General features: G+C 44.6%; 1 long non-coding RNA gene across 1 annotated transcript; it reads left to right on the top strand.

The window, feature by feature from the left end:
• Nucleotides 1-779: 779 nt before the first annotated feature.
• LOC138740938 (uncharacterized) lies at nucleotides 780-24,627 on the top strand. The gene is made up of 3 exons (XR_011343214.1): nucleotides 780-844; nucleotides 1,847-2,044; nucleotides 24,213-24,627. It is a non-coding gene; the product is annotated as an uncharacterized lncRNA (long non-coding RNA).
• Nucleotides 24,628-26,437: the final 1,810 nt, after the last annotated feature.

The following is a 26,437-nucleotide window of genomic DNA, read 5'->3' as shown; positions in this document are numbered from 1 at the left end:
GTATCAACGTATATCTTGGCCGATTATGGCGATGTGAGAGCCTCTTAATTTGCTGGCTTGAGTTGTCTTTCAGGGTCATGGTATGAAATTGCCCTTCAACAGCCTCTAATGCAGCAGCAATGGTTAAAGCATCAGTGAGTTCCAACTCACTCCCTCTTTCCAGTAGACGTCTTCTGAGTTTATCTGATCTACAGTGCTGTACGACTTGATCCAATAATTGGTTGTCCAAATCAGCTGGCATGTAATTGCATCCAACAGCTAGCTGGAGTAGTCTCGTCACGTACTGAGCAATTGTCTGGCCATCTTCTTGTCTTGTTCTCCGAAACAAATGGCGTTGAAATGTAGCATTCGGTGTCACTACATAGTGTGCATTTAATGCATCTACCGCTTTCTGGTACTCATCCTTTCTTCCAGTATTCAAAAGTGTCTTAAATGTTTCCCGAACTGCAGGTCCAGCCGTGAAAAGAAGTAACGCCCTTCTCTGCACTTTTTGTTCAACCGTACCGGTATCTAGAAATAGGCCACGACTGTCGGCGTAGGATTCAAATTCTTCCAGCCATGCCTTCCACTTCACACTTACAGTGCTTGCATCACCCGTTGGGTCAAAATGAGCAATTCCACTATGTGTTAGAAAGTCACTGTCTGCACCAGCCATGAGGAAATATTCCAGCCCAAAAAGTATTGAGTCAAAGAGAAAATTCTTATCACCTTGAAGTTGTCTGTAATCCTCTGTAATCTTGTTTAATCTTTAATTTTCTTCAAGCTTCTTTCATCCTCGTCGCCAATGTCACATTTGTGGCCCGAAATGTGAAGTTAAGGAAACATTAAACACAAGTTTTATCAGGTAAACTTAGTGTCTTTATTCTCCGGTTTCCTTTGTTCTCTTGCTTGTGTTCTTATCTCTCTCTCATACCACATGACTTCCGGTACATCTCATACATATTCATTATCATGACACCTAGTTGAAGAAGAAGACTGAAAGGTGACCTAAAAGAAAGAGGATAATCTGGAGAACCCTGAAGGGGGCAAGATTTGTCAGCAAGACCGATTGAGAAGGAATCAGTTGCAGATGTCCTGGAAAAAGGGAATCTCTCTCGAAAAAACAGGAAGAACCCCCCAGAGTGTAACCATTTGCCTATTAAACACCAAAGCCTGGTGAACTTTGTTAATGCTAACTTCTGTGCACAGTATAAGAATTGCTTGCAACCAGTGATATTGGACTCTGATCCAAAGAAATTTTCTAATCTTAAATATACATTACATGCACCTGCGCTTCATATTAGAGGGGGGAATATGTAGGTTAGGGAGGTTAAGTATGTAGGTTAAGTAATAAGTAACAATTTAATTCTGTTTTCTTGTTCAATTATAATTAAAGACTACTTTTCTATTGCTGCTGGGTTTTGGGGTTCTCTGGACTCTGTAACACTAACCATCTCTCAAAAGCTCCATTCCAGGCAACCTCCTGGTGAATCCAGTCTGCACCTTGTTCCCTGCAATCATGTCCTTCCTTCAGGTTGGGGACGAGAACTTCCACACTCCTCCAGCTGTGTCCGAACCAACGTTTGTCCAGGGTGATGCTAATCACCTCTTTCTCAATCTGCTGCCTCCTTATTGTCCATCACTGAGCCCAGGCCCAGACCCCGACCCGAACTCACTGAGCGCAGCTTCATCGCCCACTTTCTTCACAGTTTTCCTTTTAAAAATCTCAATATAACGGTCACTTTTCCACATTTCAGGCCATTTTTATCTCGCACTCCCGTTTCCCTTTATTTATTTCCCTCCTCCTTCGCTGCTTTATTCCCCCTTGTTCCCGATTCCAATGAACACTTCGCTTCCCCAAGTGCAGAATGGACTTGGAAATGCCTGTATCAAGCCCTTGTGCGGAGTGATCGCCCGCGGCCACTGCTCTGATTGACAGCTGCCTCCGCCCCGTCATGTGAAGTGCTTGCCTTGCCAAGGCGTGCGTGTTGACGTCACTGAGCAGCGTTTCCTCAGCAAAGGGTCGGTCCACGGAGGAGGTGGCGGCCTGGGCCCCAGAATGGAGGTGAGACTTGAACCGGGCTGAGCGGGAGCAGCCGGGGGTGGGTGGGTGGTGGATCTCGGGACCAGGCCCTTGTTTGAGCCGCGCTGCCCTGAGGTGAAGGAGCTGCTGTGATGGGAGTGCGGCCATGGGGAGGAGGGCGAGCGGGATCAAGGTCCGGAGCCTCGTCCCCCCACAGTCGGGCCGGGGAGGGACGGTGAGTGCAGGAACCGCGCCTCCTGTCATACGGGCCCGATCAGGGAGAAATGTCCCTGACAAGCCGTGGGCAGCGAGTGGGTCCGGCTGCAGCTCCTTTTCCCCCCACACGGATGGGTGGGAGCAGCAATCGGTCTGACGGCGGGGCGGACAGGAGGTGGACAGGAGGGGCAGGGAGGATGTTCCCCACCACAGCCAGGGCCGGCTCGCTGAGGGAGGGATCATCCCCGTCTCAGACACGGACACCCGGGGGCATCCTGTTGGGGGGAGATCCCTTCTCAGAGGAAGCAGCAGCATCAGCCGGGTTAGTGGCGCCACCACTGGGGCTGATGTGAAGCAGGGTGTGCACAGTCCCGGTGAGCAGTGACTGGGGACTCTGTGGTTGGGGGGGGGGGGTTATCCAGAACAGGGAGTTGCCTCCTTGGTGTCAGGGAGATGAGCTGGGCCTGCTCTGGCTCGGGGGTTTTAACCCAAAATTTGTTGGTGCTGGGCCTGCAACTGCTTGCAGAATATATAAACTATCTGGAAGAGGGGATAGAGTGTATCAAAGTTTGCTGATGACATTAAGCTGCATGGAAAAGCAAAATGTGCAGAGGAATCAGAGAGGCTGCAGAGAGATATAACTTGGTTAAATAAGTGGACAAGGGACTGGCAGATGGAGTACAATGTTGGTAAATGTGAGGCTATCCACTTTGTAAGAAAAATAGAAGATCAACTTATTATTTAAATGGCAAGTGATTGCAGAATGCTGCTGTGCAGGGGACTTGGGAGTGTTTGTGCATGAATTGCAGAAGGTTGGTTTGCAGGTGCAGCAGGCTATTAAGAAGACAATGGCACGTTCGCCTTCATCACTGGAGAAATTTCATTTTAGAGTAGTGAGGTAATTTTGCAACTGAACAAGGAACTGATGTGGCCACACCTGTTCACTAGTTTGATTCCAGAGATGAGGGGTTTAACCTTTGAGGAGAGATTGCTGGAATTTAGAAGAATTGGTCAGTGTGGTTTGCATTAAGGTTAGTGCAGAGTTGTTACAGCGCCAGCAATCGGGACCAGGGTTCCAATCCCGCGCTGTCTGAAAGGTATTCGTGCGTTCTCCCCGTGTCTGTGTGGGTTTTCACTAGGGGACCAAATTTCCTCCTCCCCTTCAAAAACGTACTGGGTCAATTGGGGGTAATTGGGTGGCACGGGCTCGTGAGCCAAATGGCCTGTTACTGTGCTGTACATCTAAATTAATGAGAGGGGATCTTATAGAAATGTATACAATAATGAAAGGCATAGATGAGGTTGGTAAGTCATTTCCATTGGTGGGAAACTAGAACTAGGGGACATAGCTTCAATATTTAGGGTAGTGGATTTCAGATGGAGAAGAGGAGGAACTGGTTTTCCCAGAGAGTGGTGAGTCTATGGAATTCTCTGCCCAAGGAAGTAGTGGAGGTGACCTCAACAAATATATTTAAGACAAGGTTGGATTGATGTTTATATATAGTAAATTCCTAAAATGTGGCTGCTCAGGGATTGGATCAGTCTGGATTTTTGGATTTTCTGATTCTCGGGCAGTATTTTTAAAATTCTGAGAATAAAGGAGTAAATTTTAATTGTTTATTAATGAAACATTTTTCAGTTAAAACACAAAGTAAAAAAAATCAATATTTTTGTTTGCATTTCCGTAAATTCTGCGTGGTCACTTGTTGCCGTTCTTCTGTTGCACTTACGCATGCATGCTAAAGCCGAGTGTTTTGGAGAAGTCCGTATTCTTGGGTGGTCCAGGTTTCAGTCTAGTGTTTCCAAGAAGTCAGGATTTGTGGACTTTTACTGGAATTGGGGAATTAAGGGATATGGGAAAAAGGCAGGTTGGTGCAGATGAGCCTATCATTAGATCAGCCATGATCTCGTTGAATGGCAGAGGAGGCTTGACGGGCCACATACTCTTGCTCCTATTTCTTGTGCTTCACTGCCTGAGCTACTGAGGATTTCCAGCAGTTTCTGTCTTTTTTTGGGATTTCCAGCATCTGCAGTATTTTCTTTCCATCCAAATATTGGAGATTGAGGTCAAGGCCTGAACTGAAGTGGAATCGTTCTGTACTTGCTGGAGTTGAGATGGATGAGAGGTGATCTGATCGATTTGTGGTTTGTAGATTGAAGTGGAGAGATGGAGAAGGTGATCATCAAACGAGCTGGTCCTTGTTCTCTGTAATTCCCATGTGAACCTGTGACCTGACTGCTCCTCCACTGAGGACCACTGTGTCTTCTCTTCCTACCTTTTTTTAAAAACTTTATTTATTCGTTCAAAATACAAATAGTAGATAACATATACAACAATTATCCATAAACATGAACATTATTTTTTTAATAGAAAAAAAAAGAACCCCCCCCCCTTCAGCCAGCTCTCCTAAGGAGAGCCATAAATAAAAAAAATTAAGGAAAAATTAAACATACATATCATGATCTAATCAATGTAAATATTCTGAATATAACAACCACTTATTAATTAAAAAAAAACTAATTATCACGTGAAACATATGTAATTTTTTCCATTATTAAACAATATTTCATCTCGTTATGCCATCTATTAATATCATTCATATTTGTATCTTTCAACTTACTAGCAATACATTTTCTCGCTACAGATAAAGCTAAATATACAAAAGCAAGTTAAAATTTATCTAATCCCAAACTTTCAGAGGTTGCAAACTGCCCAGTAAAAATACTGTCGGATCTAAAGGTATTTTAATCTTATACAGGTATTCTAAAAACAATTGAATTTTCTTCCAAAATGATTTTACATATACATGACCAGACAGCATGATAAAACTTCCAACAGAATTACCACATCTAAAACACAAATCTTGACTCATGAAAACCATACTTTTTAAATTTTTCAGTTGTTAAGTATAATTGATGTAGAAAATTATAACTAATCATTGCATAACGTGCATTTATCAATCTAGTTACACTATCATGACAGATATCTAACTAATCATCCTCGGAAAAAATAAAACCAATATCCGCTTCTCATTTACTTTTGGATTTATCTCAACCCTTTTTATCCATACCATCCTTTAGTATTTGATACATAGATGAAATATAACCCTTCTCTGGTACCTTCATAAGAAAATTCTCAAATTTAGTTATTTCAGATAAAATCATATCTCTACCAAACGTATGTAAAAAGCAACATCAATTTTCATTTTCTTAATATACGTCAAGACTCGCTTACGCTTGATTGGACTGTTTAAACCTCGAACATTAAAAGTAGCAAACTTCAACTTTGACATATCTACTAATATTACTAAATACCAATAATATCTTTATATGAAAACTCAAATCAACGTATATAGGCCCTCCAATAGGAGAAAAAAGTCACAAATTAAAAGCTAACTAAAATGAAAATAAAAAGAAATAAAGAAAAAAAAATCCCCCCCCCCAAAAAAACTACCAAAAGGTAGTAATCCCTAAACAAAAATTGGGTGTGGGTCACCCACCAGTGGCTGATGACTAGTAGAACCTAGAGCAAATCTCTCGCTCCCTAACCGAACAAAGAATAACATCAAAATATCATGATAACATAAAAAGTAAAGTAAGAATAAGAAAATTCTTCTATTCATCCAAGTGATTCCAAACTCGGGGGTCCCATTTCAAAAGAAGTTGGACTCTTTCTATTCCCATTTTTCCCATTTCTGCCATTTCTTCCATTTCCAGAACAAGCAGATTTTTCTGTAGGAGACAATGGTGGACGACGTCTTTGTCCTCTTATATCTGGCAATGAATCAGCAAAAATCATTGCTTCGTGATCATTCTCAAAAAACCGAGATTGATAGTCTTCATAAAACACCTTCAACGCTGCTGGATAGTGAAAAGTAGACTTATAACCTTTACGCCACAAAACTTCTTTAACTGAATTAAATTAACGTCGACGTTGAATGACCTCTTGACTCAAATCAGGATTAAAAAAAACCTCTGCTATTCTGAATCAATAACGGAGTTTGTCGTCGTCTCACATTTTGCACTGCTAGTCGAAGCATTGCTTCTCTGTCCAAATAATTCAAACATCGAATTATTACAGGTCTTGGTGGTTGACCAGGTAAAGGTGTTCTTCTTGAAGCTCTAAGAGCTCTTTCCAATACCAAGACTCCAGAAAAAAATTCTTGCCCTAGTACTTGTGGGATCCAATCTTTAAAAAAACGAAGAGGATCTTGTACTTCCATACCTTCTGGCAAACCAACGATTTTCACATTATTCCTTCTGCTTTGATTCTCCAAGTAGTCTATTTTCCTCTCTAACTCCTTCTCACGTTCTCGCAATTCTATAACTGATTTTTCAACCTTCAACACTTTTTCTGTGTTAGAAACCACTTGCTGTTTACATTGCAAAAAAGCAGACTGAAATTTTAAAAAATCTTCAAGATGCTTCCACACGTGTTTTAACTGTATTCAATTCTGAACTTATATTAGCATTCATTTGAGCCATCTCATTCAGTAAGGGTTGAATGACAGTGTTTAACTGCATATATTGTAGCTCAGAAAAGCTCAACTCTGCTTTCTCTGACGTAGTGGCAGAACCAGGTAACTGCAGCTCCTGCTGCAATTCAACAAAAGGCATTTTAGTGGTTTTACTGCGGGTCTGGACTCCCAGCGACAGCACCCTGACTTCCTCAGGGGGTCACCGCTGTTCTACCCCCGCAGCTCGGTGTTTCTTCGCAAAATCACGGAGGAAATTGAAATCTTCAGGTTGGAATGCTGCCTGAAGCATTTCAGACAATGGAGTCGTCTTTCTGCGTGCTCCCTCCGTTAAAATCGAAAGGCTTCCAGAATCAGGATCTACTTCTTGGGAACATGCACCTTCCTCCAGAGAATGGGTAATTCCAGCGCTATCCTTCACTTGATGAGTAGTAGACATTTTTTTTTCAGCTCCCACAGGCAGTCTTTGTAGTTTAGGCACTGAAGAAATTAAACCTGAGGCTGTAGCAAGTTGTTTAGGCCCCAAATCTTCAGTACTTCGAAAATGTAACTTCTTCTGCTCTTGGGGGTTTAATCTTTTTTACCATTAATGGCCATAATAGTTCCTTAATACTTTATACAAAAATTTAAGAATCTTAAACTTGAAAAGCAAAGGGTTAAAAAATGGGTACTTAAAAGTCCAGCCAGAGAGGTCGAGATTGCACGTCTAGACTCTACGTCATCTTGCCATGCTCCCTTCTCTACCTACCTGCCAGGCAGTGAACAGTGAGTGTCTATCAGAATCAGGTTTATTGTCATGAGCAGTTTGACTGACCTGTGCCCAGTCCATTGCCCTCCATTCCCCTCCCATCTAAGAATGTCCAAATTTTTCTTAAATATTAAAATAATCTCGCATTCACCACTTAAGATAGCAGCTCGGACTGAACTCCCACTACCCTTTGTGTGAAGAACTTTCCCCTCACTCCAAACTTTTCCCCTTTCACCTCTAACCTGTGTCCTCTGGTATGTATCTCACCTAACATCAGTGGAAAAAAGCATACTTGCATTTACTCTGTTTATAGTCCTCATAATTTTGTATATTTCTCTTCAATCTCCCCTCATTCTTCTAGGCAATAGTCCCAATCTATTTAACCTTTCCCTGTAACTCAGTTCCTAAAGTCCCAGATCCCTTTGTTCCACTGCACTTCTCAGTGCCCTACCATTTCCGAGGATGGCCTTATTTGTTTTGTCCTTTCAAAATTGTCTGCATTAAATTCCAAATGCCATTTTTCAGCCCATTTTTCCAACTGGCCCATTTCCCTCTGCAAGCTTTTAAAGATTTCTTCACATTCCACAATGCCTCCAAACTTTGTTCATCTGCAAATTTGCTGATCCAATTTACCACATATTCATCCAAACCATTGTTAGAGATGGCAAACAACAATGGTCCCAGCACTGATCCTTGAGGCACACCACCAGTCACAGGCCTCCAGTCTAAGAAGCAATCATCCACTACTCTCTCTGGCTTCTCCCATGTAGCCAATATCGAATCCAGTTTACAATATCAACATGAATACTGAGTGTCTGAACTCTCCTGTCTAACCTGACATGTGTGACCTTGTCAAAGGCCTTACTAAAGTCTATGGAGACAAGATCCAGAGCCTTTCCTTCATCAGCTTTCCTGGTAACCTCCTCGAAAAACTCGATAAGATTGGTTAAACACGACCTACAACAGACAAAGCCATGTTGACAATCCCTAATCAGTCCCTGGACATCAACATACCCATCTCTTATAACACCTTCTAATAATTTACCTACTACTGATGTCAGCCTCTCTGGACTATAATTTCCTTGGTTACTATTGGAGCCTTTGTTAATGGAACACCATGATTTGCCCTCCAACCCTCCAGTACCTCACCCGTGGCTTATGAAAATTTTAAATATTTCTGCCAGGGCTCCTGCAATATTTACACTAACATCCCTCAAAGACCAAGGAAATATCTTCTTCTCAGGTCTTGGGGGATTTATCCACCCTCATTAGATTTTAAGAATGCAAACACATCCTTCTCTTTAATCTGTACAGGTTCCATAACTTCATTGCATGTTTTCCTTACATTCCTAGACTCTGTGCCAGTTTCCTGAGTAAATACTGATGCAAGTAACTGAAATAAGTTCTTCCCCATCTCTCCTGGCTCCATCCAATTTTGTCCCTAACTATCCTTTTGCACTTAATACACTTGAAGAAACCCTGAGAATTTTCCTTCATATTGTCTGCTGAAGCAACCTCTTGTCTTTTAGCCCTTCTGATTTCTCTCTTTAGTTTTGCTTGCATTTTTATACTCCTCAAGTACCTCATTTGCTCCTTGTTGCCTATTCCTGCGATATGCCTCTCATATTCTCAGCACAAGAATAAACTCTGGAGAGTTGTTAACTTGGCCTGCAACATCACAGACACCAGACTTCACTCCATCGAGTACATCAACATGAGCCGGTGTCTTAAAAAAGCAGCCTCTATCCTCAAAGGCCCCCACCACCTAAACCATGCTCTCTTCACTCTGCTACCATTGGGGGGAAAAAGGTACAGGAGTCTAAAGATGAGCACAAGGACAGCTTCTTCCCCGCTGCGATCGGATTCCTGAATAATCAATGAACCAAAGATTCTGCCTTACCTTTCGTGCACTGTTATTTACATTTTTTTTATATAGTAATTGTCATGAGTTATAATGTGAATTTTTGCATTGTGATGCTGCCGCAAAACACTTGTTCATGACAATAAATTCTGATTCTGATAGGAACGTACAAACTCTGTACTCACAAAATTTCACCTTTGAATGCCAAAGGTATTCATTTTTGCCAGAAAACAACTTAACCCAATCCACGTTTTCTAGATCCTTTCACCTTTACTCAAAATTAGTCTTTCTCCAATTTAGAATCTCAACTTGTGAATAAATTAAAAATAAATAATTAGTTCAAAAAAAGAGTGAGGTACTGTCGATAGGTTCATTGTCTGTTCAGAAATCTGATGATGGCGGGATAGAAGATGTTTTTGTATTGTTGGGTGGGCATCTTCAGGCTCTGTGCCTCATTCTGATGGTAGCAGTGAGTAACGGTCATGGTCTGGGTGGTGAGGGTCCATGATGATTGAAGCTACTTTCTTGAGATATTGCATCTTTAATGGAGTAAAGACATGCCCATTATGGCAATGGACAAGTTTACAACTCTCTGAAGCCTTTTCCAGCCTTTTGCATGTCTATGCCAGACAGTGATGTAACTAGTCAGAATGCTCTCCACAGGACACCTGTAGAAATTTTCAAACGTCTTCAATGTCATATCAAACTTCCTCAAACTCCTCAGGATGTATAGACACTGATGAACCTTCTACATGATTGCGTAGACATGATGGCGCAGGATAGATCTTCAGAGATATTGATGCCCAGGAATTTGAAGTTCTTTTACCCTCTCCATCCCTGACACCTCAATGAGGACTGGTTTGTGATCTCCTGCCTTCCCCTTCCTGAAGTCCACAATCAATTCCTTAGTTTTGCAAACAATGAGTGCAAGGTTGTTGTTGTGATCGATTTTACCCCTGTCATTGCTTCACTCCTCTAGACCTTGCTTCAGATTTAGCTTTCCATTGTTCAGAGTTTCATCCCCCTCACTCTCTCTGTAACTTTCTCCAGTTCTGTGACCCCTTGAAATTCCTCCTCCTCCATCTGTGACCCTATTTTGCTTCCGCACATCTTTTCAGAATGGAGCATGTGACTAGGGATTGCCGCAGGGATCGGTGCTGGGTCCTGGGTTCTCTGTTGCTTGTCAGATGTATTAATTCATTGAGATTGTAGGTGGCAGGATTAGTAAGTTTGCAGAGGACATCTCAATGTGTGGTGGAGTGGACAGTGAGGAAGTTTGTCTCAGTTTACAACAGGAGAGAGGTCAACTGGGAAAGTGGTCAAAGTGGTCAATTTAACTTGGACAAATACTATGTTGTAGCGAGTTCACTACAGCTCTCGGTTATAGCCCTAAAGTTATAGCTTGAATCCACAGGAGAAGAAAGATGCACATACCAGTAGAGTGTATTTTACACTGTGTTTATTCAGTGGCAGCTCTGCCACGTCACCACCGGTGCGTGGCTTGAACTGGCTGGTTGCTGATTGGTTACCTTGGATGCATGGGCCTCAAATGGACCCCTGCCATCCACCGGCAGTGATTGGCCAGTTTCACTGCTCTGCTGTCGACCTATGGAATTGGGTGTTTCAGCCTACACAATGCTTTGCCGGTCACTGCGTTCAACAGCCATTTCCTGTGTTGGCCGAGGCCCACCAGAACTGACGATTGGTGCTCTGTTTTTAGAAGGCTAACACCTCTGCAGTGGGCTCTGGTGAGTGATGGGCTGGTCAAAGTCCAAGGAGGCCAGTTTCAACTGGTCGAATGTAAAAGTATCTTCCCTGCTGCCAATGTCCAAAACACAGATGGAGCCATTGTGGCTGAGGATATGGTATGGCCGCTCATAAGGCTGCTGTAGAAGTGACTGGTGAGCCTTGCACTGAACAAACAAGTATTTACAGTCAGTAAAGCTCTTTGGGATGTAAGAGCAGGGTTGGCCATGGGGTTTAGGTTTAGCGGGGGTCAGGGTGCCTAGACATACATTCGAATAGTTGGGACAGTATGGTCACCCAGGGCTCCTCTAAGTCCTCAGGGGCCATCATGAATTCGCCTGGTATAACTAGGGGTGCACCATAGTCTAACTCAGCAGAGGATGCCACGAGGTCCTCCTCGGGTGCGGTGCAGATGCCTACCAGGACACTGTTAGGTCTGGTAAGCTGTGCCACTAAGATGTCTGTGAAACCTCTCCACCAACCCATTGGGTTGTGGGTGATGTAGCATGGTGTGGTGGTTCCTAGGGTGTGGGCTAAGGTGGTTCACAGACTGGAAGTGAATTGACCCCCCTGTATGATGTAAAGTGTTCATGGACCCTGAAATGAGCTAAGCAAGTGTTGAGTAAAGCCTGTGTGCATGCTTTTATTAGAAGCCTCTTATAATAGCCCCGCCTCTGGTCGTTTGGTTGACCATTGTGAGAAGGTAATGTGCAATCTGGGGCATTGCATTTGGACAGTCGGACAGTTGGTCAGACGGTGGTCTTCCTGGCTGGGCGTTTATGACGCGATGCTGTCACCTGCTCAAGTGAAGTGCAGGTATCCCTCTTTGCTGCCCATAACAGGTTTGTTCGGGCAGCCACCTCCCTGGACTCATCAAAGTCTTCCTCCACAACGAGTGGCCGGATATCCTCGTGCACCCTCTCCAGGAAGATCTGCTGGAGCAGCAGGCAGGAGATGTGGCCATCATTGACAACGAGCATGTCGCTCGTGAGGGCAGAAGGGGTGCTATACCCCAAACCGTCGATATGCAACAGTTGGGCAGCACGCTCGCACTTTGAGAGACCGAAAGTGCGGGTTAGCAGCTCTTTGATGGCCACATACCTTCCTTGTTCTGGAGGCTGCTGGAGGAAGTTGATGATGCGGGCTGTGGTGTCCTGATCGCAGGCGCTGACCACGTGGTAATAGGGGCGTGTCAGCGGAGATAGTCGAATGGCGAACTGCACCTCTGCTTGCTGAAACTACACCTGTGGTTGTGACGGCCATAAGCCAGGCAGCTTCAATGCTATGGTGTTGATTGCAGGTTGCTCTTCCATCATTGGGTCCAAAGCGCAGTTTGGACCAGTTGGGGTCACCTCTCACTTTGTTCGTTTTAGATTGGTCACAGTGTTCAAGCTACCGAAAGAAAATAGACACACACACCGAGAGCAGTTCAGTTTATACAAGTCTTTATTACTAAATCTAAAGCTGAATTCACACTACAATATGCAAGCCCTTCCCAATTATACTTATCAATGCCTGGACTGGTCCCAACTGCCAAAGCAAGGCGATGAGTGGGACCATGGCTTATATTACCCAAAAGTTGTTTACTTCAGATCTTATCTCTTTGAACAAATGATTTAATTATCTTCAAGGTCTCCTGACAGTCTGCGACCAACAAAAGACAACTGCATCTCTGGGCCTCATGGTGGAAGTTAGGTAATGTCTACTGATTCATATGCAACCCTGGGCCCCATAGTGTAAATTTAGATTATGTCTGATGCAACTGCATCCCTTGCATAAGCTGGTCTAAATCCTCCATTACATTCCACCCCTTGGTTGCAGCCTGTCACTTACGAGATCTAACAAGCATTTTGGTACAGAAGGAGCGAAAAAAAGAAACTAAAACTATAATAATCACAAAAATAAACAACCAACGGAGAATAGTGTGGCCCAATCCCCCAAATGTTCCACTTGACCATGAAAAAGGATTCAAACAATCCTTGTGGGCCACAATACCCAGATACTGAAGCTCACAAACAGATTTTGAAACATGCTTAACAATATCAGATATATTAGTGGATACATCGGGCCGTGTTCCCTACGGGCAACTCCCTCGGAACGTCCTCGACATTACAAATCCAATTGCTGGCACCGAAGCAGCGGTTAAGCCAGATCAGCAGGAGCACAAGACAGAGGATCTGGAACAAAGAAGCCTGACATATGTCACTCATGATGCCGTAAGCGTTCAATATTTAAACAAACTAAATCATCCTGACCCTCAATAGCAACCCACCGAGTGTTACCCTGGACAAGTGTAACTATTTCCCCTTTTACAGGAGGGCCACTACCTGTTGGTGCCACCCACACCTTTTGTCCGGCATTCTCTGGCTCAGGAATGGGGGGCAATGACTGTTTTTCCTCTGGAATAGGCTGTAGTTCAGAAGCGTGAAGAAGTCGGTGGAAAGGTGTACCCCCCTTCAAAGGGCGATGATTCAAATTGTCGACTGCCTGCTGCAGCACATGGCACCACCCCTTCAAGGTCCCCAATGGTGTTAACAAATGAATTTGTTCCTTCAGTAAGCAGTTCTTTCGTTCAACTAACCCGGCAGCCTGTGGGTAATGGAATATGGTGGAACTGTAAGATACTGTTGTCAGTTGCCCAATCTCAAATTGCCTTCCTGGAGAAGTGTGAGCCATTATCAGACTGAATTCTTCTGGTATATCATAATGAGAAATTAAATGGTTTAGTCCTTGGATAGTGCTAGCTTGGTCAGCTGTGTTGGTGGGAAAAGCAAAAACCAGGCCCGAAAAAGTAACCATTACTAGGACGTAACGTTTACCCATACAATCTGGCATAGTGTCTATGTAATCAATTTGCCAGACCGCAGCTGAGCGAGCTTACGTCTTATTCGGCCATGCAGACCAGGAGGAACGGTGCGGGACTTCACAAGCTGGCATGTGTAAGGCATGTGTACGGGCCCACGTAGCTGATCCCTTCTCCCCCAAATGGCCACTCTGTTCGTGTGCCCATCGAGCCAGGGGGACAGTATCGGTGCGGTTGATAGTGGCAAGCTGATCTGCTACTGCATTATGTTGTGCCATGTTCGTCGTCGCATTGGTATGGGCATCAACATGATATATGGTTATCTCACGATGATGGGAAGCATCCCACAACAGCTGCCACAACTCTTTGCCCCATACTGGGTGGTCATGTATCAGCCAATCGTTCTTTTGCCAATCAGACATCCAGACCACTTGTCCATTAGCCACAGCCCAGGAATCAGTAAACAAGTGAAAAGCGTGATCATGGGGGGGCTAGTGGTAAAGTGACTGCCTTCAACTCAGCATACTGACTGGAGCCACCATCCCCCTCCTCCAATAAGTGAGTTCCTGACCTGGGATGGTAAGCCATTGTCTTCCACTTCTGCTTTCCTTGCACACACCGGCTGCTACCATCAGTAAACCAGGCATCCTCTTGTTCTGCTGGAGTGAGCGAATCATATGGTTTACCCCACTGAACTGGTGAAGGGGGTAAGGTAGGGGGCAAGGTGGGGGGGGGGGGTTCAACGTCCTCATGACGAGACAGAAGATCAGCCACCTGTTCGTGAATGCGGCCCACCCCTTCAGGCCCTCTGGTCGCACGACTCTGAATATACCACTTCCATTTAACAATAGAAGACTGCTGAGCCCGCCCGATCTTTAGATTAGCGTCATTAGCCAGAACCCAGTTCATTATTGGAAGTGCAGGTCACAATTGAACATCTGCATCGCCTGTCATTCTTTCAGTTTCCAGCAGGGCCCAGTAACAGGCTAGTAACTGTTGTTCAAAAGCAGAATAACGAGTGGCAGCCTCGGGCATGGTATGTGACCAGAATCCCAGTGGGACTCGGTGGCCCTCTTGTTTCTGCCAGAGGCTCCAGGATGCCACATCATCAGTAACGGAGACCTGTAGTTCGTAGGGGGTATCTGGAATGCGGGGAGCAATGGGCTGGGCCTGAAGAATAGCCTGCTTGGCGGACTGGAACGCCCTTTCCTGATCGTCACCCCATACAAAGTCTGTTTTCTTTCGGGTAACCTTATATAGAGGACGTAAAAGCAATGCCAAGTGTGGAATATGGCGTCACCAGTATCCCAATAACCCTAGGAAACGTTGGGTCTCTTTTTTGTTAGTAGGAGTGGCCAAGACTGCGATCTTATTGCGAACTCTATCGGGAACCACCTGTTCTTCAGCATGCCACTGAATTTCAAGGAAGATAACTGTCTGGGACGGGCCCTGTACCTTGGCGGGGTTAATGGCCCACCCTCTTTGCATCAGGGTATCTTGGACACTCTCCATACCTTCCTGTACCATCTCTTTAGTGGCCCCTTGGATCATCACATCATCAATATAATGGTGAATTGAGAGGAAAGGTGATACTGTGACTGTCTCCAAATCACGGGCAATTAGGCTATGGCAAATAGTGGGAGAGTGTACATAACCCTGAGGGAGGCGGGTGAAGGTATACTGGCGCCCCATCTAGGTAAAGGCGAACTGATCCTGTGAGACCTCGTCTATAAGAATACTGAAGAAGGCGTTAGCGAGATCAATGACAGCATACCATGTTCCTGAGTTCCCAGTTGCAATGTTTTCAATAAGGGTAACAATGTCCGGAACTGCTTAAGCAAGTGGTGGGCCATGTTTGTTCAAAAAAATATAGTCAACTGTCATTCTCCAGGAGCCATCCGGCTTCTGGACCGGCCAAACAGGGCTATTAAAGGGCGACGTTGTGGGTCTCACTACCCCTTCTTCTTGCAGAGCATCGATGGTAGCAGTAATCTCTTTCTGCCCCCCAGGGAGTCAATATTGTGGAATGCATACTGGTTTTGGGGGGGGAGGCACCATCACAGGATCCCACTTAGCCTGAACCACCACTAATCTTTTAGTAATAGTCCGAATTCCAAATGCAAATCCCCCTTGGCTAGTATTAAGGGCCGCACCGGCCAACATATTAATACCCAGGATACACTCGTCAGTGGCAGCCACCAGGGCATGTAACCATATAGGGGAAGGGCCATCACCCACCGTAGCACGGACATTTATTTCCTTCACCAGGGTGATCACTCCTCCCATCCCCTCTATTCGAAATGTTGGTCCAGTCCAGAGGTCAGGGTTACCCGGAATCACCGAGTGCTCCGCACCGGTATTGACCAAGGCCAAATATTGGCGGTCATTATCCCCACTCCAATGGATTGTTAATGGTATGTAGGGCCGTGGGTCCCCGTGTATCCACCGTATCTCAATGGAGTAGACACGGGAGCCCTGCCCTCACCCTCATGCTTTAGTAGGGTTCGGAGACTTCCAGGCCCACATGCCACTATTATCCATAATAGCTTTTTGTTGTATCTCATCACGTATAATTGGAGCAAGAGAAGCTGGCTCAGTGGGAGCAGCAGTAGGAGCAGAAGGCACAGCTGGGCCAGGAGGACTCAACAGCTGGGGATGATGTTCCCCTGCTTTTCTCTTGCAAAGGGCATAAAGGACCACAGTAGGTCTCCCATCAATATGACTTTTAGGTACGCCTAACTTTAACAAGGTTAGAAAAAGGTCCTTTCTTGTTGGTCCGTTATTGCCAGCAGCCCCTCTCTTTTCATCCTGCTTGTCTGATTTAACCTGGGTTGTACGTGAGTGGATTTTACCTCCCAACTCTAATTCTCTAAGCCCAGATAAGGTGTGCACCGCCTCAGACACAGGGTGCCCAATAAGCGGACTAGTTACGGACAGAACCAGTCCCCGTACAGTGGGTTGAGCGGAACGAACCAATCTGGTATGCATTCTGGCAGTGAATATCTCTTCATGAGGGCTCCCCCCATGTACCCACAGCCTCAAATGCCCTGCATACAAGGCAGAGGCCAGGGCCTGCTGACAAATTACTGCTATACCCTCCCCTGGGGTGCCCCAATTGTTCTGTAAATGTAAATCCCAATCTACTGGTGATGGGTATACTCTTAGCAGGGCATCCCCTAGAGAAGTAGGTAAGTAATCCACCTCTCTCCCTCTACCCCACAGCTCAGCAGTGACCCGGATATCAGTAGTCAATGTTCCTAATCCCAACAATTCCTCAGGGGTTAAATATACATTACCCCCTCCTTGTTCCCAGACACGCAGGAGCCAGGCTGCCAGAGTTACTCCCGCCTTTTGCCTAAATCGATCTCCAATGGCAGCCAGCTCTTATAGAGAAGTCACGGATCATTGACGGCTCTTGACCTCTGCTCCCACTTTGGCCCACAGGGTCCTTTACCCAGTGGACGGGACGAGGCCTAGGCCATCCCGTAGAGGGGGTGGGCCATAGAGCATAAGCAGGGGTTCGGGTATTTTCCCCTGGGTCCTCTTGTGGATTGGGGTATCTATCCCTTACATCATCCCGCATTTCGTCTGTTTGGGAAGTCTGCTGTCTTATGGGGCAGGCGTGAACAGCAGGTGGAGAGGGTAATATGTTAGGCACATGCTGAGGAGTATCTGCATTATTACCATGGACATCTTTCCAGATATTCCCGTCCCATCAATTAAATCAGGATCGTCGCCATTCCTTATCATGGCACGAATACGATGTGGATCGGGTTCTACTCCATGCCTTTCTTTATCTGCACAGAGCTGCTGCCGGAGTTTAATATTACGGCAGATTGTTTGGACATGCTTATACTCCCATTCTTTGGCTCGATCCTGAATGGTGCAAACAATCTCACTCATCATGGAACAGCGTTGTTGCAGGGCTTCTAGCTCCTCCTCTAGTTGCTCTCTCACGCTGAGATTCTACTTCTCGCTGAACTGATTCTGCTTCACACTAAACAGAGTGGCGTAAGGCTGTGACCAGCAGCCAAAAACCGTCCGTTGGCATCCCCTTTTTAACAGGAAATTTACTTTCTCGAAGGAGAGTGGCAACCTGCTCTCCCAGAGGCGCACTTGATGGATCTAACTTCTCATCCCAACTGAGCGGTGGTCCTAACAAAGACAGGGTATTGGCCAACATGCCAAACCCATCGTCTTTGGAAGTCCATCCCGGAATCAAGAACTGCTCAGGGCTCACCTCCTTCTTTCGGCAAAACATCTTGAGACCAACCCTGCTCGATTACTCCAATTGTCTTGGGTAAACCTGTACCTCTCACTTTGTTCATTTTAGATTCTTTGTTTTCTTTGGCTTGGCTTTGCGGACGAAGATTTATGGAGGGGGTAAAAAGTCCACGTCAGCTGCAGGCTCGTTTGTGGCTGACCAGTCCGATGCGGGACAGGCAGACACGATTGCAGCGGTTGCAAGGGAAAATTGGTTGGTTGGGGTTGGGTGTTGGGTTTTTCCTCCTTTGCCTTTTGTCAGTGAGGTGGGCTCTGCGGTCTTCTTCAAAGGAGGCTGCTGCCCGCCAAACTGTGAGGCGCCAAGATGCACGGTTTGAGGCGTTATCAGCCCACTGGCGGTGGTCAATGTGGCAGGCACCAAGAGATTTCTTTAGGCAGTCCTTGTACCTTTTCTTTGGTGCACCTCTGTCACGGTGGCCAGTGGAGAGCTCGCCATATAATACGATCTTGGGAAGGCGATGGTCCTCCATTCTGGAGACGTGACCCATCCAGCGCAGCTGGATCTTCAGCAGCGTGGACTCGATGCTGTCGACCTCTGCCATCTCGAGTACCTCGACGTTAGGGGTGTGAGCGCTCCAATGGATGTTGAGGATGGAGCGGAGACAACGCTGGTGGAAGCGTTCTAGGAGCCGTAGGTGGTGCCGGTAGAGGACCCATGATTCGGAGCCGAACAGGAGTGTGGGTATGACAACGGCTCTGTATACGCTTATCTTTGTGAGGTTTTTCAGTTGGTTGTTTTTCCAGACTCTTTTGTGTAGTCTTCCAAAGGCGCTATTTGCCTTGGCGAGTCTGTTGTCTATCTCATTGTCGATCCTTGCATCTGATGAAATGGTGCAGCCGAGATAGGTAAACTGGTTGACCGTTTTGAGTTTTGTGTGCCCGATGGAGATGTGGGGGGGCTGGTAGTCATGGTGGGGAGCTGGCTGATGGAGGACCTCAGTTTTCTTCAGGCTGACTTCCAGGCCAAACATTTTGGCAGTTTCCGCAAAGCAGGACGTCAAGCGCTGAAGAGCTGGCTCTGAATGGGCAACTAAAGCGGCATCATCTGCAAAGAGTAGTTCACGGACAATTTAGATTGGTCACAGTGTTAAAGCTACCGAAAGAAAATAGACACACACACTGAGAGCAGTTCAGTTTATACAAGTCTTTATAACTAAATCTAAAGCTGAATTCACACTACAATATGTAAGCCCTTCCCAATTATACCTATCAATGCCTGGACTGGTTCCAACTGCCAAAGTGAGGCGACGAGTGGGACCATGGCTTATATTACCCAAAAGTTGTTTACTTCAGATCGTATCTCTTTGAACAAATGATTTAATTATCAAGGTGTCCTGACAGTCTTCGACCAACAAAAGACAACTGCATCTCTGGGCCTCATGGTGGAAGTTAGGTAATGTCTACTGATTCATATGCATCCCTGGGCCCCATAGTGTAAATTTAGATAATTTTTTCTGATGCAACTGCGTCCCTTCTTGCATAAGCTGGTCTAAATCCTCCATTACACTGAAAGTGCGGGTTAGCAGCTCTTTGATGGCCACATACCTTCCTTGTTCTGGAGGCTGCTGGAGGAAGTTAATGATGTGGGCTGTGGTGTCCTGATCGTGGGCGCTGACCACATGGTAATAGGGGCGTGTCAGTGGAGATGTCGAATGGCGAACTGCACCTCTGCTTGCTGAAACCACACCTGTGGTTGTGACGCCCAGAAGCCAGGCAACCAGGCAGCTTCAATGCTATGGTGTTGTTTGCAGGTTGCTCTTTCATCATCGGGTCCAAAGCGCAGTTTGGACCAGTCGGGGTCACCAATGTAGTGAGTTTGCTATGGCTACAGCTTGGTTATACCTCTAAAGCTGTAGTTTGAATCTGCAGGTGAAGAAGGACACACACACACACACACACACAAACACACACACACACACACACACACACACACACACACACACACACACACACACACACACACACACACACCAGTAGAGTGTATTCGACACTGAATTTATTCAGTGGCAGCTCTGCCTTTTACAGTTAGCTCGTCTGTGTCACCACTGGGGCATGGCTTGAATGGGCTGGCTGCTGATTGGTTATCTCGGATGCCTTGGCCTCGATTGGGTCCCCTGTGATCCAGCGGCGGAGATTTGCCAGTTTCACCACTCTGCCGGTGGCCTATGGAAACGGGTGTTTCAGCCTGCACAATGCTTTGCTGGTGGCCACGTTCAACGCCCATTTCCTGTGTCAGCCTGAGTCACCAACTGCTGCAATATGATTATTTTGGGAAGTTAAACTAGAGCAGGAGTGTCGTGGAGCAGAGATTCTTTGGGTTACAAGTGCACAGTTCCCTGATGGTGGTGACACAGGTAGAGAGGGTGGGGAAGAAGGTAGATGACATTCTTGTCTACATCAGCCGAGGGAGTGAGTGCAGAAGTTGGGAAGTGATGTTCCACTTGTACAAGATGCTGGCTGGTCCAAACCTGGAATATAATGTGCAGTTCTGGTTGTCGAACTGCAGGAATGATGTGATTAAACTGAGCCGTGTGCAAGAGAGATTCACAAGTTGGTACCAAGATTGGAGGGTGTGAGTTAAAAGGAGAGATTGAACTGGGTGTTTTCTGGTTTCGCTTGAGTGAAGGTGCTGATGGGTGACATGAGAGGGGGACAGAATATGAGATCAGAAACAGAGAAGGTTGATGAACAGGGTCTGTGCCCCGTGGTAGGAGTGTGTAAAACTGGAGGGAATGGGTTGAAGATGAGAGGGAAGAGGTTTAAAGGGATGTGAGGTGAAAATGTTTCATACATTGGTGTCTGGAATGAGCTGCCAGAGGTGGTGGAGGCTGGAACAGTAACAACATTTCAGAGACATTGTCATGAAGGACTGGTACTTCAATGAGCAGGGCTTTGAAGGACATGGAAACAATGCAGGCAGGTGGGATTGGTGTGGATCACGATGGTCAGCATAGACATGGTGTGCCGAAGGGCTTGTTTCTCTGCTGTTCAACTCTGACGATGAGACTCCAACCCTGCCTGCAGTGGTTTTGGCAGCTGGGGTGCTCAGCACGGAGCTTGCCTCTCTGAACCCCTTGGCCTTTGACATGACTCTTGCATCCTCCCACTTTGACCAAGCTGTTGGCCATCCCCAATTCCTCACATTACTGGAGTTACTTGTGCAGTTCTGTGTCCGTGTGTACACTACAGAAACAGGAGCAGGAGTTTACCGCCTGTCCTCCTCAGACCTGCTCCATCATTCAGTGGAATCCATTCTGATCTGCCCCAGGCCTGATCTTCTTATGAGCTACATACACACAGTTCACAAATCCTTGATTATTTAAAAAAAAACAATCACTTTCTTCAAATACCTACTGTGATTTGCCCTCAAAACCCACTAGGATAAGACATCCAGAGATTCGTCTGCCCCACTGTCAAGCTGAGGTTGGATCAGACTGGGTCTCTGCAGGACTGTGGGTAGTCTGTCCTTCTCTTCTCCCTGCTGTGCAGGTTGGAGCTGTACTGGACAGTGTCAAATGCATCCTGAGCTGGGTGTAGAGTCTGTGTCCCTCCAGTGTGTAGGTGGATGGGGCAGAGTTCTCTGTCCATGCTGGGCTGAGTGTAGTCTGTATGGGCTGTGACATCACAGTGGGTGGTTCACGTCTTTCTCTGTACTGCAAAGGGATTGCTGCTGTAAAATAGTGTCCCTGCAGAGCAGTTTACCTTTATTTCAAATAGATGTGGCATGATCTCCTGTGTTACTCCAGCATGTATAGAAGGAATGAGGCTGTATGGCTGGAGCTAAGAAACAGAAAAGGGATGACCACATTAATGGGATTGTATTATAGACACAGTCAGTGAGAATCGGAGGAGTAAATCTGCAGATAGCAGTCAGCTGTGGGAAACATTAAATAGTGATAGTCTGTGTTTTTTAACTTTGCATATTTTGACTGGGACACCCATCCTGTAAAATTGCTGCATTGGTTAGAGTTTGTCAAATGTGTTCAGGAAACTTTCTCAAATCATTAAGTTAAGGTTCCAAATGGAGAGTGTAATACTAGATCTCCTATCAGGAAACAAGGTAGGACTGGTGACAGAAGTGTACGTGGGGGAAAACTTTGCGTCCATTAATCAATAGGCCATTTCAGATAACCCAAAAGTTGAGATGTAAAAATGTTGAAGCTCCGCCAAAATGCATAATCCCCTACCTTTCTGAATGTGGAGAGGCAGACTCCAAGTCGCATATTCCAACCCATCTCCGAGAGGGATAATCTCCACAGTGTAGCCCTCTGCCGATCAATCTGAATGTGCAGCTGCACTGTCAGGGATGCCGGGGAGCCGTCGGGGCAGCGGGAGCTGTCAGCAGGGGCCGGTGGGGTAGCAAGGACTATTGGGTCAGTGGGGGCTGTCAGCTGGGACCGTTGGGGAAGCGACAGCTGTCAGCGGGGATGATCAGAGAAGTGGGAATTGTTAGGGCAATGGGAGCCAACAGGAGCAGCTGGTGCATGTTGGGTCAGCCACACTTGGCCGCTTCGGCCTTCGGCGCCGCTCTCCTTGACTCAAAACATGGCAGAGCAATGGCTGTCTCCCCTACCCATAATTCCCCCATGCAAGTGAAGTTGTTCTGGGAACCGTACAGTGATTTCAGCTGCATGAGGGATTAGGTAGGGAAGACGGCCATTTCTCTTCCATCTATTTATGAAAGGTGGCACTACGGCATCACCTCCGTTGGATCCAGAGGGTGCTACGAGGCACCTCTGGATATGAATGGGACGCTGGAGCAGCCTTTTAGGGCTACTGTCTGAAAGGTAAGTTCCCTTTTTCCATCCGCTCCACAGCCGGTGTCAAGGCGGATGCTCGACGTGAAGTGGCCTATAATGCCATAATTTCTAACGTAATTATGTTTAAGGACAGGCCTGGTCCTCGGGGATCAGATTCAAAATTGGAGAAATCCCAATTGTGATGGGAGGAGAAAGGATCTGATAAGCATGGACTGGGGCAGGTTGTTTTCTGGCAAGGGGTTGATTGCTAAATGGGAGACTTTCAAAGGTGGTATTTTGAGTATGAAGAATTTGTATGTTCCTGTCATTCATTATTAAAGGCAAAGTTAACGGGCATGGGGAACCCAAGTTTATTGAGGAACTGGATGAGAAGAAGAAAGAAGTGTACAGTAGTTAAAGGCAACAAGGTCCAAATGAGAAACTTGAGGAGTATAGAAATTGCAAGAACAAAATTAACAAGGAAATCGGGAGGTAAAAAGAGAAAAGCCCTAGTTCTACTCACCTTGACTCATGTCATATTTTCCAATCCAGGAAACATGCTGGTAAACTCCTCTACACCCATTTGATACCTTACACATCCTTTCTGTAATGAGGTAACCACAGCTGAACTCCATATTTTAGGTGTGGTCTCACTAGAGATTTATAGAGCTGCATTATTAATTCACTACTCCCAAACTCAACACCCTATTGTCTGGTCCGTCCCTGTGTGGATGAAGATTTCAAAATCACTGATTTGAGAAGCAGTCATCAAGTATCCACACTATGTTCTCCCTGTTACCATATCAGGAAAGAGGTATGTGCTACAAGACTTGCACTACCAGGTTGAGGAACAGTTGCTACCCCTCCACTATCAGACTTCTAAACAACATTCATTCAGGGACTCTGAACAACCCTTATCATGTGCTTTATTTGTTTCTGCATTGCACATTCAGTTTGTTTATAATTTTCTCTTTTGTAAACGCATCTTTCTTCTTGAGTACAATTTAGAGCAGTCATTCCCAAAGTGGGCGGTGCCATCAGGTCTGGTGGAAAGATCCAAAGGGGCGATGAGGAAAAAGGGGGCGGTCCAAACGTTTGTTTGTATCTTGGTGACGTGGTCTAGTGATCATCACATTTTCACGTCTAGAAGAGCCAAGGCTCTACGTTTGTGAGCATTGAAAGTGATCGTCAGTCTTGTAATGTACATTTAATTTATATAAAGATATGATTGTGTCATTGACTTTGTATTCCTATTATATTTTCTAATGTTATTTCTGCTGCACTTTGTAGTAATTGGCAGGATTTTTTATAAGGAACTTATTTTTTTTTTTGTTGCAGAATAAAATACGGCCACAGCTCAGCAAACAAAAAAGTGTAGACAATGTAGTGCGGAATATTGGAAATATGGATTTGCATCAGCACCAAATAACCAACAGCAACTGTGTGAAAGGGTCTTGTCAAATGAAGCCTGGAAGAAAATACACTCTGATAAAGCAGAAAAAATGTTGCCTCTTCAGTCACTTTGATAAAACTTACAGAAATGGAAAACCATTGGAAATATGTTTGCCAGCACTTCACAATAATCCAGTGATAGTTTTTGTTCATCGGACAACATTTCATTGCTGATTGCTAGATATGGTAAGCCTCATACAATTGGAGAAAAGCTTATTCTGGCAGCAGTAAGTGAGGTTCTATGCACAACTTTACACAAGTCACGTGAACAAATAATTAAAGCTATTCTTCTCAGTGATAACTCTATTCTTTTTTGTTAATTTTTAATTTTTCTCACTATAAACCATATTGATCAAAAAGATACATACATTTTCCTTCTTAAATATATACAGTGTCGTTTTCACCCCCCTCCCTCCCTCCCTCACCTCCCCTCCCATTTATTTAAAGTTCAGAATATAAGATACATTAAACCCATCAAACAATGTTGTCACTCAATAAAAATAAACAAGAAATTCCACTGAGTCAGTTCTTTTCATTATCTTCTCCTTCTGTCATTTTAGGTGGTAGATGTCCACGGTAGGTTTTCTCTATTGTCTTTCATGTATGGCTCCCATATTTGTTCAAATATTGTAATGTTATTTCTTAAATTATATGTTATTTTTTCTAATGGAATATATTTATTCATTTCTATATACCATTGTTGTATTCTCAAGTTATCTTCTAATTTCCAGGTTGACATAATACATTTTTTTGCTACAGCTAGGGCTATCATAACTAATCTTTTTTGTGCTCCATCCAAATCGAGTCTAAATTCTTTGTTTTTTATATTACTTAGGAGGAAGATCTCTGGGTTTTTTTGGTATATTGCTTTTTGTGATTTTATTTAATATCTGGTTTACATCTTCTCAAAATTTTTTCACTTTCTCACATGTCCAAATTGCATGAATTGTTGTTCCCATTTCCTTTTTACAGCGAAAACATCTGTCTGATATTGTTGGGTCCCATTTATTTAACTTTTGAGGTGTAATGTATAGCCTGTGTATCCAGTTATATTGAATCATACATAACCTTGTGTTTATTGTATTTCTCATGGTTCCGGAGCATAGCTTCTCCCATGTTTCATTCTTTATCTTTATGTTTAGATCTTGTTCCCAATTTTGTTTAGTTTTACCATTTGTTTCTTCGTTCTCCTTTTCTTGTAGCTTAATATACATGTTTGTTACAAATTTTTTGATTATCATTGTGTCTGTAATCACATATTCAAAATTACTTCCTTCTGGTAACCTCAGACTGTTTCCCAATTTGTCCTTCAAGTAGGATTTCAGTTGGCAGTATGCCAACATTGTATCGTGAGTTATATTATATTTATCCTTCATTTGTTCAAAGGATAATAATTTATTTCCCGAAAAACAATTTTCTATTCTTTTGATCCCTTTTTTCTCCCATTCTCTAAAGGAAAGGTTATCTATTGTAAAAGGGATTAGCTGATTTTGCGTCAGTATTAGTTTTGGTAGTTGGTAATTTGTTTTATTCCTTTCTACATGAATCTTCTTCCAAATGTTGAGCAGATGATGCAATACCGGAGAATTCCTACGTTGTACCAATTTTTCATCCCATTTATATAATATATGTTCAGGTATCTTCTCCCCTATTTTATCTAGTACTAATCTAGTCCAATCTGGCTTTTCCCTTGTTTGATAAAAATCTGATAGGTATCTTAATTGTGCGGCTCTATAATAATTTTTAAAGTTTGGTAGTTGTAAGCCTCCTTGTTTATACCATTCTGTTAATTTATCTAGTGCTATCCTCGGTCTCTCCCCTTTCCATAAAAATTTCCTTATTATTTTCTTTAACTCCTTGAAGAATTTCTCTTTTAAGTGTATTGGTAATGTCTGAAATAGGTATTGTATCCTTGGGAAAATGTTCATTTTAATACAGTTTATCCTTCCTATCAGTGTTAGTGGTAAGTCTTTCCAATGCTCTAAGTCATCTTGTAATTTTTTCATTAGTGGATAATAATTGAGTTTATATAGATGGCCGAGGTTTTTATTTATTTGTATACCTAGGTATCGCATTGCTTGCGTTTGCCATCTGAATGGTGATTCTTTCTT

This window comes from Narcine bancroftii, chromosome 8 (assembly GCF_036971445.1).
Source record: "Narcine bancroftii isolate sNarBan1 chromosome 8, sNarBan1.hap1, whole genome shotgun sequence".
NCBI classification, from domain to species: Eukaryota; Metazoa; Chordata; class Chondrichthyes; order Torpediniformes; family Narcinidae; genus Narcine; species Narcine bancroftii.
This window is presented reverse-complemented; position numbering and strand designations above follow the sequence as displayed.